This window comes from Pteropus vampyrus, unplaced genomic scaffold (assembly GCF_000151845.1).
Source record: "Pteropus vampyrus isolate Shadow unplaced genomic scaffold, Pvam_2.0 Scaffold102, whole genome shotgun sequence".
Taxonomy (NCBI): domain Eukaryota; kingdom Metazoa; phylum Chordata; class Mammalia; order Chiroptera; family Pteropodidae; genus Pteropus; species Pteropus vampyrus.
The window spans coordinates 5,085,963-5,103,890 of record NW_011888883.1 but is presented as its reverse complement, the minus strand read 5'-3'; the positions used below and the strand labels follow the sequence as shown (position 1 = coordinate 5,103,890).

The following is a 17,928-nucleotide window of genomic DNA, read 5'->3' as shown; positions in this document are numbered from 1 at the left end:
GCTTGAAATATTTGTGTTATGAGCCAATATTCCCTCATAGAATAACAAACAAAAAAATACCATTAGTTTAATTCATACTTCTGAGAGTCAAGTGATAATATTTTTCTCATTTGGTAGAGAGGGGTGTATGTCTCCAAGGAAACATGGTGATATTAATAAAATATATAATTGTTTTAAATCACAAAGACCTGTCTTTGAATAGTAGTCCTATCACTTAGTAATCGTTTAACATCAAGTGCATTTGCTTAACTTTGCTTTCCTAACTTGTAAAATTGTCTACCTTCTGACTTTAGTGTGAGATTCAAATTAGACAATATCTAAAGTTCTAAGTCGTAGGTACAGCTTTAATGATAACCTCCTCTCCTCCCACCCTAGAAAAGATATAGGGACCATTCATTTTGTAGTAAAGTACTATATTAGTTGAACTAGTTTCCTATGCATTGGACATAGCTGTATAGAGCTATCATTTAATGGATGATACATGGTCTATTATATCAGTAGATGGGGGTAGGATCCAGCTAAATTAAGACTGTCCAAATTAAGACTGTCTTGGTGCCAAGTGTGGAATAAGTATATAAGTCTTTTAATTCTAAGTTTTCTGCTTCACTCTCTGCATTAGTGGTCCCAGACCCAAGTGTTACCAGATCAGGCAGGGATATATACAAGGTGGGCTCAGAGAAGTCCAAATGCATAGACTGTAAGCAATGGAGGAGGCAGCTGCTACTCAGCTTCTGCAGATTTGGGATGACACTCTTTTAAATTTTCATTATAAGACTGAGTTTTTATGTGGAATCTCCTGTTTAAATGTTAGTTTATTCATTTATTTATTTTTCAATGTTCGAGTTGAATAAGATATGTCTGTGGCTACCAGCTTGCTGCCTTAGGTCTCTATGTTGCCCATTTGGACAGATCTGTTCATTCTTCGCTGTAGCAGATGCCTCTTGAGAAATCCATTGACTACAGATGTGCTTAATATCAGCATTTTCACTTATTCTTGTTGATCTCTGCACTCAGATCCAGTGCTTGTTCCAAATAAGACACTAAGATTTTAATGTAAAAGTGTGGTTATTATCTAAACACAAGAAAGATACTTCAATGCTACACTCACTCTTCTATAGGTACCTGGAGCTAATTCTAAGTGGTTTTTTCCACTTGCTCTGGGGAAAGAGATGTAATAAACGTTTCTATGTTTATTTTGTGTGAAGCCAAATACCCAAATGCTGAGAGCATTTAAAAAAAATCAAAATCAGCAATTCAATTATTTTTCTTTATTAGAACAGCCAGAAGTGAGCTTGTTAAGATGGATCTGCTTTGTTATAGCTTGCTTTGCTGGCAATGTCTAAATGAATTAAATGAGTCAGAGGCAAAGAAATCGCACAGGCGGCTTTAATCTCCTGTCAGAAAGAATAGCTAACTGATCAAACATCAGTAATTTTTTTTCTTAGCTCATCTTAGAAGCTTGTATTCTTAGCTACATACTTATGGACTTATATTTTAATCTTAAAAGTATAATCCTGATATATTAAGACTGGAATTTGGGTGTCCAGTCTTCTAAGTTAGTGATTTGCCAGTTGTTAAAAGTCATTCACATAAAAATGCCATCTCTTCACTAAAACTTGTAAGAGGCAATTTTTTATCAGTCAGTTCTACCAGAACCCAGCCACAGTTTTTTTTTCCCCCCTTCTTCTGTTTAGGTAAGACCAGCAACTTCCCAGACTTTTATTTTGAGATTTTTCATTTCTAGTACACATAATAGAAAAGTATATATAATATGTCATAACATGATTCTGTTGAGGTCAAATGTGGGAGAATGTGGTTCTCTTGTGCATCATGTAAACTTCTCTAAAATATCCTATGGCTGAGAAATTCATGTCAGAAAGCAATCCAGAAATGAGGCCAGTCTTTTCTCTTCTGGGGAGGCTTTTGAGCTCTTGGGAATTTATATTACTACTATTCTAGTCAGTTCCTCTTTTAAGAACTGACTAGCAGCAGATTAAGCTCCACGGAGCAGGAAGTGGAGTTTTTTTTTTTTTTTTTTTCTGTAACGGAAAAGATCCTCTTCTACCAGGATAGGTCTTTCCAAAAGTAAAATAAAATGTCAGCAGGTGTCAAGTGTTTAGTTGGTTGAAGGCTGTAATGTTAAAGAACAGCAATTGCTGACTCAGTCTTTCAGGACCTAAAGTACTATAAAGGAAAACGGAAATATTGTCTCATTTTAAAGACATATTTGCTCTTAAAGTATAACCGGAGGCACTGACATTGGTAGCTTATTAATTACATACATAAAATACAACTATCCGTAGAACAATAGCCATGCATAAATATAGAAGTTCATATACAAGGTTTCTGCAAAGTATCATAGCCTCATAAATAAGGACTATCTACTGATGTCTCATGATTCATAAATGTACTGATAACAGCTTTCTAGTTTCTTTTTGGGATTTTTTATCCACCTGAGTGTTCTATTCTCATCAGGTATTTCCTAGGTTGATACATGTTTCTTAGCACCAGAGTTGTAGATGTCTGTATTTTGATAAGCATATTTGTTTTTCCCCCTACAAATAGGGATCTCCAAGCTTTCCACATTGGATTTAAGTGGAACAAATCTAATCCTTGATCTTCTTGTATTTAGTTTTATTTTGACTATAAAATGTATAAAGAAAACTCATGAAACTCCTAACAACCTTGAGAAATTAAAATTATAGATTGCAGTCCTATTTATCTTGACTTTATTCCATTCTCCTCCTGCCCTCCCCAGAGACAACCATTATTCTGGTTTTTAAATACAATATTATATATAGTCCTCCACAACATATAGTATTTTATACTATATTAATATATCATATTTATGTATCCTCTTAAAAAAAGACCTTTTACATATTTACATCATTAAAGATAATTATTTCTCTTTCAAAGGTAAAGTGAAATATTTTCTGTAGATTTAAGTTTTTTGTGGGGATTTTCAGTGTGCATACCCATATAACCAGTAATGTCAGTTCTTGATCAGTTAAATACTCATATATGTACAAGTAGAAGTATACAAGGATATATATGGCAGCACTGTTGTAATAGCAAAACTAATACTTGAGGTTAAATAAACTATAGTCCAAACTATGTAGCAATTAAAAGGAATGAACTAGGTCTACATTTACTGATCATAGGTAAACCTCTAAGGCATATTATTAAATTAAAAAAGCAACTGCAAGACAAAATTAAAATTATGCATTTATGTTTTAAAACTGTATATTTCTATATGATCTTATATAGCTTTACAAATTTAGAAGTTTTCCAAGCCAAACATTGAAAGCTGGTAACAGTGATTATCTCTAGGATGGTAGTGGGAGGTCAAGGAAGACTTTGTATTACTGGTATTAGTTGAACTTTTACAAGAAATGTATATATTAATTGATTTAAAAATCTAAATAGAATTTAAAGTATATATAAGGTCAACATAACAATTTCAGGGGAGGATAATAACACTGTGGCTTGAAGCAAGAGATTAAAACTATCTCAGCAAATGATTAGCTTAACTGTCCTCAAGGAGAAAAATAAACTGGTGACTGAATTCAATGTCTATCTCAATACCAACCCCAATTCCTTAAATTTACAGAATGTGTGTAGGTATAGTCGTATCAACAATGGCAAACTGGAAAAGTCACTGTCAGCAGACAAGAAATTACAAGGTGCACCCAGAAGAAAGGAATCAATGGGCTTGGATGGACAAGAATTGAAGAAACTCAAAATATGTGCATGAGAAAAAACCCTAGAAGATAAGATCCACTGAAACTCTAAAAATAAACAAATATCAAGTACTAAACAGAGCATTTAGGCAGAAAAGCAGCATTAAGCTGAGGCTAAAATCCGCCAGATACATCCAAAAGAAAGTGATACACCAAGTGGGAGTTCCCGGGGAGGATACTGAGGTCTGAGAGAAAAATGCAGCCAAACTAAAGGAATAAGGCAGCCCTGTCCAGGAGTAAAAACACTGAAGACTGCCACTGCCAGAGAAAAGCTCTTTTTATTTTAGCAACAGAGAACTCAACTTGCCTGCCTGTTTTATGCCTAGGCACCATAAAGAGAAGCTTCCTCATGGACAGGCTGTTACCAGCTATATGAGCCCTGTAATCAACTCTGCCATTCAGGGAGAGAGAACCCATACCAGCTATCAGATAATCAACTGAGTTTCTCATTCAAAGACGTGAGTAGACAACAAAAGATTATCAGATATTTGAGAAAAAGCAACTAAATGAAAGGGAGGACCAATAGAAACAAGTGAATATACAAACTGACCCCAGATGAAGAAAAGAAAATTAAAAAACACAGAACTTAAAAAAAAAAAAATCTAAATGATATTTTCGTGGGGGCTAGTGCAAAGGAAAGTCAAAAGTCTGTTAGGGAATAAAAGAAAATAGAGAACAAAACAGAATTTAATAAGTTAAAAATATTATTACCCCTAATGAATAAAACTACTATTCCAACAGAACTAGGGGCAAACTGAGCAAGAAGAAGACAACATGGGATCCAGGAAACAGAAATCTCAGCCCAGGAAACTAGTGAAGGGAAATCATAGGAAAACAACTATGCAACTGGCCTAAAAAGTGGTCAGTATACTAAGTAGAGCAGGAGGACAGGTGGGTAGAAGATAGATCCTCATGAGGAGTGTCTTTGAGAAAATGAAAAAGGACTCAAGAGAATATAGTATGATGAAAAATATGAAAGAAGTATGATGGAATAACGATATGATAGAAAAGGAAAGAAGATGAATAAGAAAACCATGATCCAAATATTTAAAAGAAAGAAAGAAAAAGTACTCAATTTTAAGCAATGAATACAAGAAAAAAATCCACTGTCCTTGATTTTAGAGTCACCATTATAATTGATTTAGGAGTCATAACATTGAAAGGAAAGATAATCCCACCACCATATTTAGCTTGGCATACAATATGTAAACATAAAAATATACACACCTTTGTGGATTTTCACCTTTTAGAGTCAACTATGGATAAAGCATGGAAGTCTTCGTTGAGTTTCAGGATACAACATAAATTTAACTGTTTTAATCAGGTAAAAGAAAAAATTAAAGTGTACCTACCTAAAGTTGGGGAAAGAGAGCGGGAAAGTGTAAGGAAGAAAGGTATTAGTATTCTATTCTACAAAGTGTGGAGTCAAGAAATATTGTCAAAGTTAATTGCATTAAGACAACCATTAATAGAGCTAAAGATGTTACAGATACAAAATTTTGAAAAGAGATTAAAAGGAATCGTAATAGACTAATATATACAAGGATAATTTAATTGAACTAAATCTTTTTCAGCAACACAAGACATAGAAACATATTTAGCATTGTGGAATTAATGACCAGAGAATTAAAAATAGCTCAAAGAGGAGAGAGAATATATAGGTGAGAAGTGATAAGATTGGAGAGCATTGCTTTTCCTGTACAATTTGATTTGCTATTGTGTCCTTGAACTATTATTAAGAAAACATTCTCTAGAAGGTAGAGTAACAAAGAGATGTAAAATGTGAGAAAAGGATTGAGAGCTATAAAAGACCAATACAAGCCTTATAGAATTTTTAGTAGGAGACAAACAACAGAGAAAATCAAAGGGAGGCTACTCAACAGATGGCTTTAAAATAGTTCTTACAAGGCAGTAGAGCAAGGGTGTGAACCAAAGCCCATAGTCTAAGTCTGGTCTACTTCCTGACTTTTTTAAGATAAAGTTTTATTGGTTCATAGCTATGTTCATTTATTTATGTATTGTCTATGGGTATTTTCATGCTACAACAGAATTGAGTAGTTGTGACAGACTGGTCACAAAAGTACACGTTATCTGGCTCTTTATAGAAAATGTACTCTTGCTCTAGAGAAACATAAATGAAAAAATTCCATCTGATTATCAAAAGGTAGGGAAAGGGAAAAAAAGAAAAAATACTATGTAGAAAATATAAAATGAGATTGTAAGAATAAGCCCAAAGACTTAAATAATATGTATGGGTTAAATTCCTCTATAGTTAAATTGGAAAATATCCTATGATAATAGTTTATAAGAAGCTCACGTGGAACAATGTGCCATAGAAACAAAAAATGGTGAAATGAACAAAAATGTACTAGCAAAATGTGATCTCTAAAAACAGTGCTGAGGAGTCTGGGAAATGGCAGAGTGGGAAGAACCAAGAATCTGTCTTCCCACCTAGACAATAACTGCACTGGTAGAATCTGCCTGATGTAACTATTTTGGAACTCTTGAGTCAACTTAAAAGGTCAAAGATTTTATTTAACTCATTAACTAATGAGAGAAACAGTAAAATGGATGCAAATTAGCCAATATCCATTTGGCAACAATCAATTGTATTCCTCTGGACACTATTTGCATTTCTATAAACAAGACTCATTGGCATTACTATCAGTTTTCTAGTTTTCTAAAACCTACAGAATTGTAAAATAGCTCAAAGACCAGGAAAAGCTGAAAGAACCCTGATGAGTGCATTAGACTGGACATCTAGTATGTTTTTCAATCCCTACGCTAATCAACTCCCCTGCCCCCTTGTCTTCCAAGGGTTTATTAGAATGTGAAAGTTTAAAAGCCAAAGTTTGGTGTGGCTGAAATGGTCGATTATAAAGGCAAGAGTCATTTGAAGTTGGAGATAGTTCTCCAGAACCTGAGACTATGTTAGTTGTGTGGCAAAAGAGAATTAAGGTAGCCGAAAATTAAACTTGCTAATCACATGATCTTAAAATAGTGTGATAATTTTGGATTATCTGGGTGGGTACGGGCACCCTTAAAGGTGGAAGAGGGAGCCAGAAGAGGAATTCAGAGTGATAGGATATGAGAAGAACTCCACCTACTGTTTCTGGCTTTGAAAATGGAAAGGGGCAAGAGCTAAGGAATGTGGGTGGTTTCTAGAAGCTGGAAAAGGGGAAGGAATGGATTTTCCCCTAGAGAATCCTCCAGAAAGGAATGCAGCCCTGCCGACTTCTTGATTTCTAGCCCAATGAGACCTGTTTCGAACTTCTGAACTACAGAACTGTAAGATAATAAATTCATGTTGTTCTAAGCCTCTGCTTCTGCTTCCATATTTTCCTCATCAGGATCCTTATGATTACATCAAACCAAAATGGATAATCCAGGATAATTTTCTCATCTTAAAAACCCTTAATTTAATCACATCTGCAAATTTCCTTTTGCCACGTAAGGTAACATTTTCATATTTTTCTGGGGATATGGACATTATTCTATCACGTCTTGAAAGAAGACGTTATGTAAATGTAAGGGCATAAAAAAAATTGAGATAGAGTCTGAAGTTCTGTGATAGAATAATGTCCATATCCCCAGAAATAGAATAATGTCCATATCCATAGTCCATAGAATAATGTCCATATCCATAGTCTTTCAATTCACTAATTGTTCTAATTGTTTATGTTCATTCTGTTACACAATCAGTTTTTAATCTCAGCAATTATGTTTTTAATTTTTAAGAATTCTGATTTGTGAATAGTTTGTGGGACCACAACTCCTTGTATCGCTCTAAAAGTACAAATTATGCTTTTTAAATATTCTATTTTCTTAACTCTTTCCTTGGGGATTAATTTTTTCCTTTGAGTTCGTGCTTGCTCTGCTGTAGGTTTTTTTCATATATTTGGTGACTTTTCATTTCCAGAGTATATATTTAGATGAATATTTAGGTAACATGGTATTTAGGGTGGTTATTTTGTTTGTTTTTGTTTTTTTTCTCTCTCTCCCAAGTGAGAATTTTTATTTCTAGAGTTGGAATACAAGTTCTGTTTTCAGGAGTGCTAGTGGTTGTAAGAAGGATGGAAGAGAGGATTGCAGGCTGAGCTGATGGTCTTTTAAACTGTGTAGTAGAGCAGAGGGGTGAAAGGTGGGCTCTAATACCAGACCAACTGGGTAAATCCTGGCTCTGCCATGTAGAGCTATGTGACTTTGGAAAATTTACCTAAATGCCCTGCACCTCAATTTTCCTACTTCTAATATTGTGAAAAGAGTAGTACCTACCTCATAGACTTGTTATGAGGATTAAACATCAGTTCATATAAAGCTCTTAAAACAGTTTCTGGCCTAAAGTAAGAGTTCAATTCATATTAGCTGTTATTATGTAGTATACTCAATTTGTAAACATATGCACTTGTGGTTTTATTTTTCAGGTGATCTAGCCCTTTCTTCTGCCGACCACCTATAGGCTGCTGCTTCTCTTAGTTTACACTGCCTCCGCTTGTGAGATTACACTTTGGGGAACTTCTTCCTTTGCTTCCGATTTCCTCAAGAGTTTGATCTGTAGCCTTCTATAAATTTTCTATCCATACATAAGGACATATAATATATAATATATAGAGGCATGCATGAAATTCCTCTTATTTTCAAACACACTTATCTGCAACATTTTTTCAGTTACTGTATTTTAGACACATTTTTATATCAAAATGCACATATAAGTTTTCTTTAAGAAAAAAAGAGATACAAATAATTTTATAAATGGTACTGGGACAACAGGTTAGCTACTTGGGACAAAATCAAACTAATTAAGGAATTAAACATAAAATGTCAAAAGTTATCCAGAGAAAAATAGAAGTAAACAGCAAAGAAAGAATTCATTGTAAGGCGGAAGGCGGAGGGGCGGGGGGAACTGATTTGACAACATAAGAGAATTCTTTCAGAATGTGGACTTAATCCACATTTTAAAGCTTCTCCTAATCCTAGATCCCATTGAAGTGACAGCATATATTTTAAAAATAAAATACATAGCATCTCTGGAAATCCAGGAGGTCCCCACCAGCAGGACAGGGCAGCTAGAGGTTTCTAGAACTCATAAAGCAGAGACAAACAGATCAATCATGAGACAACAGAGCTGAGAGATTGGTATAGAGGCAAAAGAGGTTCCTCCAAAAAGAATTTCCCCAGGAGGGTTACAGGCTAATCTCTTACTGGAGGCTGTAAGAACTAGCAGCCTAAGCAGCCTACAGACAGCTGGCTGAAGATCTGAGTCAAGACCAACTGTTCAACCAAACTTTTACTTTTGGATAAAAGCACAGGTGCAATCCTGTAAACTGAAAATTCTTACTTGGGAGACTCAAAAACCTCAAATTACTAACTATTGGGGAGCCGCTATGGAGATTCCCTTTTATAACACCATCATTGGGAATAATAGTTAACATGTATTTAATTATATTCTTTTGTCAGTGCCATACTGAGTTGTTTATTTAACTACTAAATTTTAAAACTTTATTAGGGATTTTTGCTATTTGTGTTTTCAATACCTTATTTGAGAGTTTACTTATCCCCAAATTTTAAAAATAACACGTAAGTTCAATTCTAACTTGGCTATTTAAAAATTGAGAAAGAATAAAATTGCCTCTGGAAACATTTTTTAAAATTGAATATGGTAAAATTTTGGATATTTTTCCAGAAAAATCAAGAGTGATTTCATCGTATTTCTCTGGAACATCACCTCAAACATCATTTAAGTTAATTGAATTAGAAGACAAGTTAACCTGTGAGACATTTTTCCTTCTGAAATAAAGGTAAATCCTGAACATGCCTGATGACTAACATCCCTCCTGAGGTTTAAATCAAGGTGGTCACTCTCAGTTTAGGTTTCAGTTAAGGTTCGATTAGGCCCATAGCAGCAACAAAAAGGCTGTGTCCAGAGTACTCAGAGCCAGAGATTTCCCCTCTACTTTTGGTAAAATCAAGGCAATACTTTGGGAGTTCAAATGAATCTTACAAATACTGGAATCGTATAGGCTCGCCCTTGGTCACAGATAACCCCAGTTTGTATTAGATGAAGTTCTAATTAAATTTACCTATGTCTATGTAATCATTTTGAAAAGAATTCAGTGAAGCAGAATTTTAATGGTGCAAGGTGTGAGTATGGCGGGGGGGGGGGCGGTGGAGGAGCAGGAGAGGAAGTGAGATCAGGCTGTTTAAAGGTTGTAAAACACTTGTACTTACATCCAGGAAATATCCAGGAAGATAAAGATATTATTGAAGTTGCCTTTCTTTGTTTGGAGGCGGTGGCGGGGGGGCATTTTAGTGGCCCATTTTATTATATCGATGTAAGATAAACAGGCATCGATTTTTGTGAAGAAAAGATATAAAGAGACAATTTTCCCCCTTAGGCTTGTAAGACATGGAACTTTAGCTCTGAAAGAAGAAAGCTTCTGGCTGACTAACCTAGGAACCTTCAAAACTATTACACTTGAAGGTTCCTAGGGGAAAAAAGAAGTTGGTCAGATTTGCATAGAGGCCAAGGAGCCTATTGGGAAAAGTAGGAAGGAGACGCTGGCGCTTTGAGTTTTAATGTCACTACAACATATCTGATTTCTGAGGCTCTGTACTCTAAGGCCAGGTGGCAGTAAGAACTGCAAAAGACTCAGAGGAAACCTTCTGGTAGAGAAAAGGCTGGACTGGTGTGTGGCACTCCACAGACCAGATGTTGGGATGATGTGGAAACCACTGCATCATATCACACCTTGTATAATGACCTAACCTTAGATGAGACCTATGCCTGCTTTCTGCATTTGTCTATAGTTAGACTCCACTGTTGTCACTAAAGATTGTAACTGAGAAACCCAGGTCTGCCACGGTATGGCACAACCACAAACTGAACAGAGAGGCAGGAGACTGCTTCTTCCTTCCTCAGCTGAGAGATGCCACTCTGAGGGCAGCAGTGAGGATATGAGGGCTGAGCCCAGCCAGGTGTTGCTGGATCTGAATTTATAAAAAGTTGGGTTCCCTCTTTAAAATAACACAAAATTCTGAACACAAAATTATTAGGGCCGCCTCCCAGGACCATGGAAAGGGGTTGTGCAAGAGAGGGGCCCTGAAGCTTCAGCTTGCTTAGTTTCTGGAAGAAGCTTCCTTCACTGAGGTAGAGGCTGCCCTGAGTGGGAACCACTGTCTTCTGGAGTTATTCAGTGTGGCAGAGCAGTGGGCTTCTGGTAGATTAATGAAAAAAATTTTTTTTTCTCTCAGTGAAGGCTAGTAAGAAGGATCGATCCCTAGAACTCAGTAATGAGGAGCGAAAATAGACATTCGTGTCATAAGTAGGATAGGGAGTGGCTCAGTCATATTATTTTGAATAACAGAAGTTTCCTGTGCCCTATGCTGATAAAGCAGGACATACTTATCCATTCTATCACACATCTTGCGACTTTTGAAGTTAATGATATACTCTTAATAATTAATGGAAATTGGTTCAACTGTTGTAATATAAATGTTTCCACAAAGTTTCAAAAACACTACTCTTTCTAACATGTTAGGACCATTCCTATTTTTCAACTGTTGCCTTTGTTCTGACAACACTTTCAACTGAGTGCAAGTCAGTTCCATTAACTGTGCTCCTCTTCTCAAGGCAATCTTTTCTTCCTTCTCCCCCACCACACCCCGCCTCCCCATTTCCCAACTAATGTATCCAACAGCTAGAATTGTAAGCTATCTTCCTAGCTTCACTTTCTTCTTTCTCTTTATCCTCCATAGCCCAAGAGTTAAGTCCAGTAGAATTTATTTTCTAATGTCTTTTCTATTCATTGCCTCCTTGTATCCCAGCATCGCTATTCAATTCTAGAATGCTGCAGTGGCTTCAAGCCCTTCTAAAAATTTCTTTATGATGCTGCCAGAAAGGGACTTTCTAGAGCACAAATTTTGCATCACCATCAGCACACTAATCTTTCTGGTTCAGTAGAGTCCCAACTTCCTTTTTAGTATCATCTCTTATATGATGATTTTGCTCTTCCTCCGTAATTTGAATTATTCATACTTTTATGATTCCATAATACTTTTTAAAGTGTATTTCTTCAGTTTGAGCATTTCTGTCATTCCTATTTTTATAATATTGTGATGTATATACATATGTCTCCATCATTAGGCTGTGAGCAGGGCTGTGCCCTGTTCATTGTTATCCTTATTCTCTAACAAGGGATCTGGCCCATCAGGGGCCTGTGAGATCACAGCCATTACTGTTGGCAGAGTTTTACTTTTTATCCTCAATGCCCACAGAAAAAAGTCTGAGTTGCAAACGGAATTCTAAGACCACTTCTTTCTTCTTCTTGCATGTACTCCATATGCAAGTGCCATTAATCATGTCTTAATGCATTACTTCCCTTTCTGGTACTCTATTCTGCTTTTATTCTTTTTCTAGAGGTCTTACCTCTCTATCCAATAATACTTAGTTTCCAGAGCTCTTCTCAGATTTTTTTAATAATAATAAAAAAATAAGTTCTGAATGGTCTTTACATTTCATTTTGAATGGTCTTTACATTCCAGAGAAGCATTGGTAATTTGAGTCCAGTGAAAATAAGAAATTGTTTTTGACATAGCATAGAATCTGCTTACAGCTGACTTAAAGAACTAAATAAGAGGTGAGCCATTTTCTGAGTTGTAAGTGATTTTTAAATTGCTCATGAAAGTAGAAGAGTCTTGGCAATGAAACCAGATGTCTTTGAGGGGATAATGGGTGAAAAAGCTTTTGTCATGTGGAGTAGTGATCATATGAGATTATAATTTAGCTGTAGTTACTAGTGATTGAAGGATATCTGTGTAATGAAATGTGGGTTGATAGCTTCAGTTCATTTTCCAATAGAGAAATGTCAGAATTTAAACGGGCCCCAAAGGGCTATAGGAAGTTGTGTCTTCCAAAGGAAAAAGTATTGAATGGAGAAAACGAACCTGATCCTGGATAATCAACAGAATCATTTTCTTGAAAGGCAGTTTAACTCTTCATTTCTCTCATAACGTACCCATTGATGTAGAGTTTATACAGTGCTGACCAGGGCTTGAGTGAGCAATCATATAGGGCAGGGAAAACAAGAAGTTCTCACCTAATACATAAACACATATTTACAAACCTGTCTTGTGTAGATGTTGTTGTCATTATATGAAATGCTAATGGTCAAATGAAGACTTTCTTAAATTTTTTTTATCTTAGGAATATATTGGTGGTATACAAATGAAAAAGTAAAAGCATTCAAAAATCTTTCCTGCAATGGCTTTAGAGGAAATAAAATTCAGGGAATTAGGAACGTTTTATTTTAACCCTCACAATTCAGTTTTAATTTTAATTAAAAATATTTTTGAAAGCCTATTATATGTAAAGTAGTATATGTGGTGCTAATAAGAATGCAAATCTATTACAAGGTTTTTGTGAGAGAAAGAAAAATGAGAAAAATATATGTGGGGCCTGTTTGTAAACTATATAAGAATATTTAAATGTTAGTTATAATAATTATCATTATTATTAAACAGACATCCTATGTGCCAGAATTCATAATCTAAAGGGGGATATAAATTTCTAAAAAAATTATTACTAAGAAGATAGAATGAGTATACAACCAAATATGAGAAAAAACAAGGTTAATTCACAGTAAAGATGCCGATATTCTCGGTGTTTATTTTCATATTTTAATATCAGTGTTTAAATGTACCCAATAGAGAGTCAAAAGAATAATTTTCTAAGTTGCTTTTTATAAAACTGCCAAGTTGTTTACCTTTGGAACGTTCCTTCCCAAAAGAGAAAGCCAGACAAATGTTAAGAATGTGTATTTGTGTTCTTTGTAAAAACATTTCTAGACAGATATATATACACACAGATATACATGTGTATGCATAGTTGTGTGTATGTATTTTATCTATCATCTGTTCTCTCTCTCTCTCTTTCTCTCTCTCAGCTGACCTCTCCACCAATGCATTTCAACCTATTTGAATAATTAATTTTTTTTTTTTTGCCTCTTTGATCGGGTTTTTATTCAAAATTAGCTGTCCAAAGTTATTTGACCTTTACGGAATAAACCAATTTCAGTTTATACTGCAGGCTTCTTTTCCTCTGTGGCGGGTTTCTTTTCTTGTGACTTCTCAGCTGCCAGTGTCCTGGTAGCTGCAGCCTTTTTTTTCCCACCAAAGTCTTCTGCTTCTTAATTGCAACAAGTCTTTCTTTTCTTTCTTACCACAGGCTTCTTACCTGGAACTCCCTTCTCATCTGATTTGGCTTCTAGCCCTGCTGCTGCCTTATCCACCCGTAGCTTGTGATTCTTGGCCTGGTGAAAAATGGTGTTCTGGCATGTGGCCTCCGCATGTGGGTTAAGCTTCAACATGATTCTCAGGTTTTCAGTGGATTCTTCTTTAGGACTCTGAGGCGCATCATCTTGAGTGGTGCTCGGAGGGATCTTTGGATCTCTGGGCTTTTTCAAGATTCTGCTAAGGTCTGTATTGAGCCTCTTGTGCATAGGAAGGTGGTAGTTACTCTTGAGGGAGGCAGCTTTATGCCAAGTCCATGCCAATCATCTAACTTGCGGAAAGCACTTTGAGTCCTAATGCAGAAACGGCCCACATGCCACCAGGAGCAAGTTTCAAATATTTGGTTTGCTTACATCAAGCAGAGTAATTCCAGGGATGTTTCTGAAGACTTTGATGATACCGTTGTCCTCATTATAGATGATGCAAGGTCCCCTGCACTGGATGCAAGCTGGTTTCTCATTTTGCCCTTGCCAGCTCTCATTCACTCAGGGGCACAGAACTTTCTGATATCATTCCAGGCCTTAAGTTTCTTAAGAAGCAAAACAGCCTTCCTAAAATTCTTATAGGCTTCAACTTTATCTTCAGCTATCAAAGGAAGTTCAGGAACTTCCTCAATATGATGACCTTTAGACATGACCAGTGCTGGTAAATCCGAGGCAGCCAGGGCAGAGCAGATGGCATATTGCTTCTGTGTTGCATTCGCTCTGTGGTGCCAATGACACCTGGTTTTGGTTGGTGCAAACATGCAGCCCCCACAGCACATGTTGCCAAAACCATCCTGGCCAGAATGATGAGTCCCAATGCCTCGAACTCTGGGAATTCGAGCCACAGCTCTGCCAGTACCTTACAACTCAGTGCTGTTTTTGATGACCTGCTAATTCACTGACAGCATAAGGTTGTCTATTGTTTTTGTGCAAGTTGGTGTGAACAAAGTTTACAATATCTGGTCAAATGGGAGCTTTGAACACAGCAGGCAAAGTGACATTTTTGCCAGATGATTCCCCCTTTTCAGAGTACACTGATATCAGTGGACCAGCACACACCATGGCAGGGGGAGGAGAAAGCCACACTCCTCTCAACCTGGTGGCTCCCACAGGAAAAGCTGGATCATTAATTTTTAAATGCTACATGCTCCTTCTGGTCTACCAAAGGCTGAGAAGCTATATCTGCCTATAATAGCTAATGTTTATTAAGTGCTTATTATTTCTAATCACTATGTGATTTTTCTCATTAATAACTTATGAAATAAATAATTACCATCACTCCCTTTTTATAAAATGATGGGCTGGGATTTGAACTCAAGATAAAATGGCTACAGTGCCTGTATTCTCCATCATAATGCTATATTTCTTCTCTACAAGTGGTGGTTATTCTTAGATTTCTATTCTTCCTCATGCTTAAATCATTCTCTGGATGTTGCTTAGCCACTTGGGGAGATTCAGTTTTCTTTCCAGTTCGTTATTGTACTATTTCAAAGCAAAGCGGATAAAGTCTGTCAAAATGAATTTCCATAAAGTGAATCAAGTTTTAGAGTATCGATCTAAAATCCGAGATGTGTTTCTATAAGGAATAATATTTCTTAATAAGTAATAATAAAATTTTGATAAGGAGAGGGTTAAGATGGCAGCTAGCCCAGGTTAATTTGGAACCAATAAATCATTTCATAGTTACTGTCTTGAGATGATGGTATACTTTTTTGTTGTTGTTGACCAGAATGTCTTTTTTGTCTCATCATTCCTGCTGGGTCCTGGTTAATGCACCATAAATATCCAGACATTGCTCTGCACCTGGATTACCTACACTTTTATAGCTTTCAGAATTTTAGTTCCCATCTCCTGGTATTTCTCTAGCATTTGCAGTGTCTGACTCAGTTGGACTGTTGCCACACACTGCAACTGTAATTACCACCATATTCATTCATTCAACTAACAGATTTTTATTAAGAACTCTGGTGGATTGAATAATTGTGCTCAGTTATTCACCCCTGCAATAGTATCGAACATCCATACTCTTGGCATGGGCTCAGGTAGGCAGAGCGTGCTGTACTTCCCTGCCTCTTGACTTTGGGGTTATCCATATGAGTTTAACTAGTGGGATGTTAATAGATGCGCTGTAAACAAGGGCTTGATATGGGCTTCTACTCCTTTGTCATGAGAAATATGTGCTTTAGGTGGTATGCTAAATATACATTTGGTCTTTGTCTCCAGTTCCTGATATAGAACTTTTGGAATTTCCTGAGCAATAGGGGAGATAAGAGTGTCTTTTATTGTTCATAGCAATCATCTTTTCTTACACCTGAGTTTATGGCTGAGGGGCTCCTAAGTAGCTTTAGAGTGTTAGCTGATCACCAGAAAGACCAAGGCATGATTAGAGGTTAGAATTTTCAGCCTCACCTCCTGACTTCCAGGGAGGGAAGAGGAGCTAGAGATTGAGTTAGTCACCAATGGCTAATGAGGTAATCAATCATGTCTACTTAATGAAACTTTCATAAAACCTCTAAAGAATGGGGTTCAAAGAGCTTTTGAGTTGACGATTAAATTAAGGCACTGGGAGGTTGTCCTGCCTTGAGAGGGCATGGAAGCTCTGTGCTGCCCTCCCATACCTTGCTCTATGTATGCCCTATACATCTCTTCATTTGGCTGTCCTGGAGATGTATCCTTTATAATAAATTGAAAATAATAAGTATAGTGTTTCCATGAGTTTTGTGAGCCATTCTAGCAAGCTAGCAAATTTGAAAAGAATCCCCCATATATTACTATATGGTAAGAAGTATAGGTGGCAACTTGAGACTGACTGGCATCTGAAGTGGGGACAATCTTGTGGGACTGAGCCATTAATCTTTGGAGTCTGTGCTAACTCTGGGCAGTATTAGAATTGAACTGAATTGTAGGCACCTGGTTGGAGAGTTGCAGAACTGGTTGTTGATGTGGGAAAAAAAACCCCTACACATATGGCATTAGAAGTGTTGAGTAAAGACAGTTCAGACCTAATGTCTGATCCAAGAAGGATGATAAACACACAGAACAGACCTAGACCTAACCTGCAGCTTAGAGCTAAGTCCAGCCTAAATCAGCTGAAACCTAGCCAACATACCAATGCATGAAGGAAAAATAAATACTTGTTTTTTAAAGTCACTGAGTTTTAATATGGTTTGTTATATAACATAAACTGGTTCAAGAAGCATATATGTGTCAGGTACTGTTTTAATCAGTGGATGACTTTTTATTTTAGAATTCTGTATGTTTTTGGAATTCTGTAAGTTATAATTTGTCTTTTACAGAATCTTGCATATTAACCCTATATAGAGTTCACATATGAATATAATAAAAGCAGCTATGCAGGTTTATAGAATTTGATATTACAAAAGTGAAGGGAAAAGAGAGGCCAATTAGCCAATTAAGCAAGACCTCACAGGTTTCCCTCAGTTTTTCAAAACTCCCAAATCCATTTTTTCAGGGCATCCAAGAATGATGAGCCTCTAAGGAATTGATACACGATAACAGACTCAAAAGAAACTAATGCAGAAATCAGAGACCAGTTTTTTTCTGTTTTGAGAGAAATTTCTTTCTAATGATCATAAGACATATACCCATTTTTCTAGATACCCCTCCCCTCATACCAGGTACCAGGGAAGTGAAATCATCATATATACTAATTTGGACAGGTTTGGCTGTATATAGCAGATAACTACCAAATACAGTGGCTTTAACAAGATAGAAATTTACATTTCTCACAGTAAGGAAGTCTGAGAGCACACAGTCCAGCACTGGTATGGCCTTTGGGGTCATCAGGGATCTGCCCTCTTATCTGTCTGTTTCCCTATTTTCAGTATGTAGCTCCCATCTTCAAAATTGTTTGAAAGCCCAGGATGCTAAAATTCTACCCATGACTTTCAAATTCC

At 36.4% G+C, this 17,928-nt stretch overlaps 1 pseudogene; it reads right to left on the bottom strand.

The window, feature by feature from the left end:
- Positions 1 to 13,924: 13,924 nt before the first annotated feature.
- LOC105295312 lies at positions 13,925 to 15,108 on the bottom strand (annotated as a pseudogene).
- Positions 15,109 to 17,928: the final 2,820 nt, after the last annotated feature.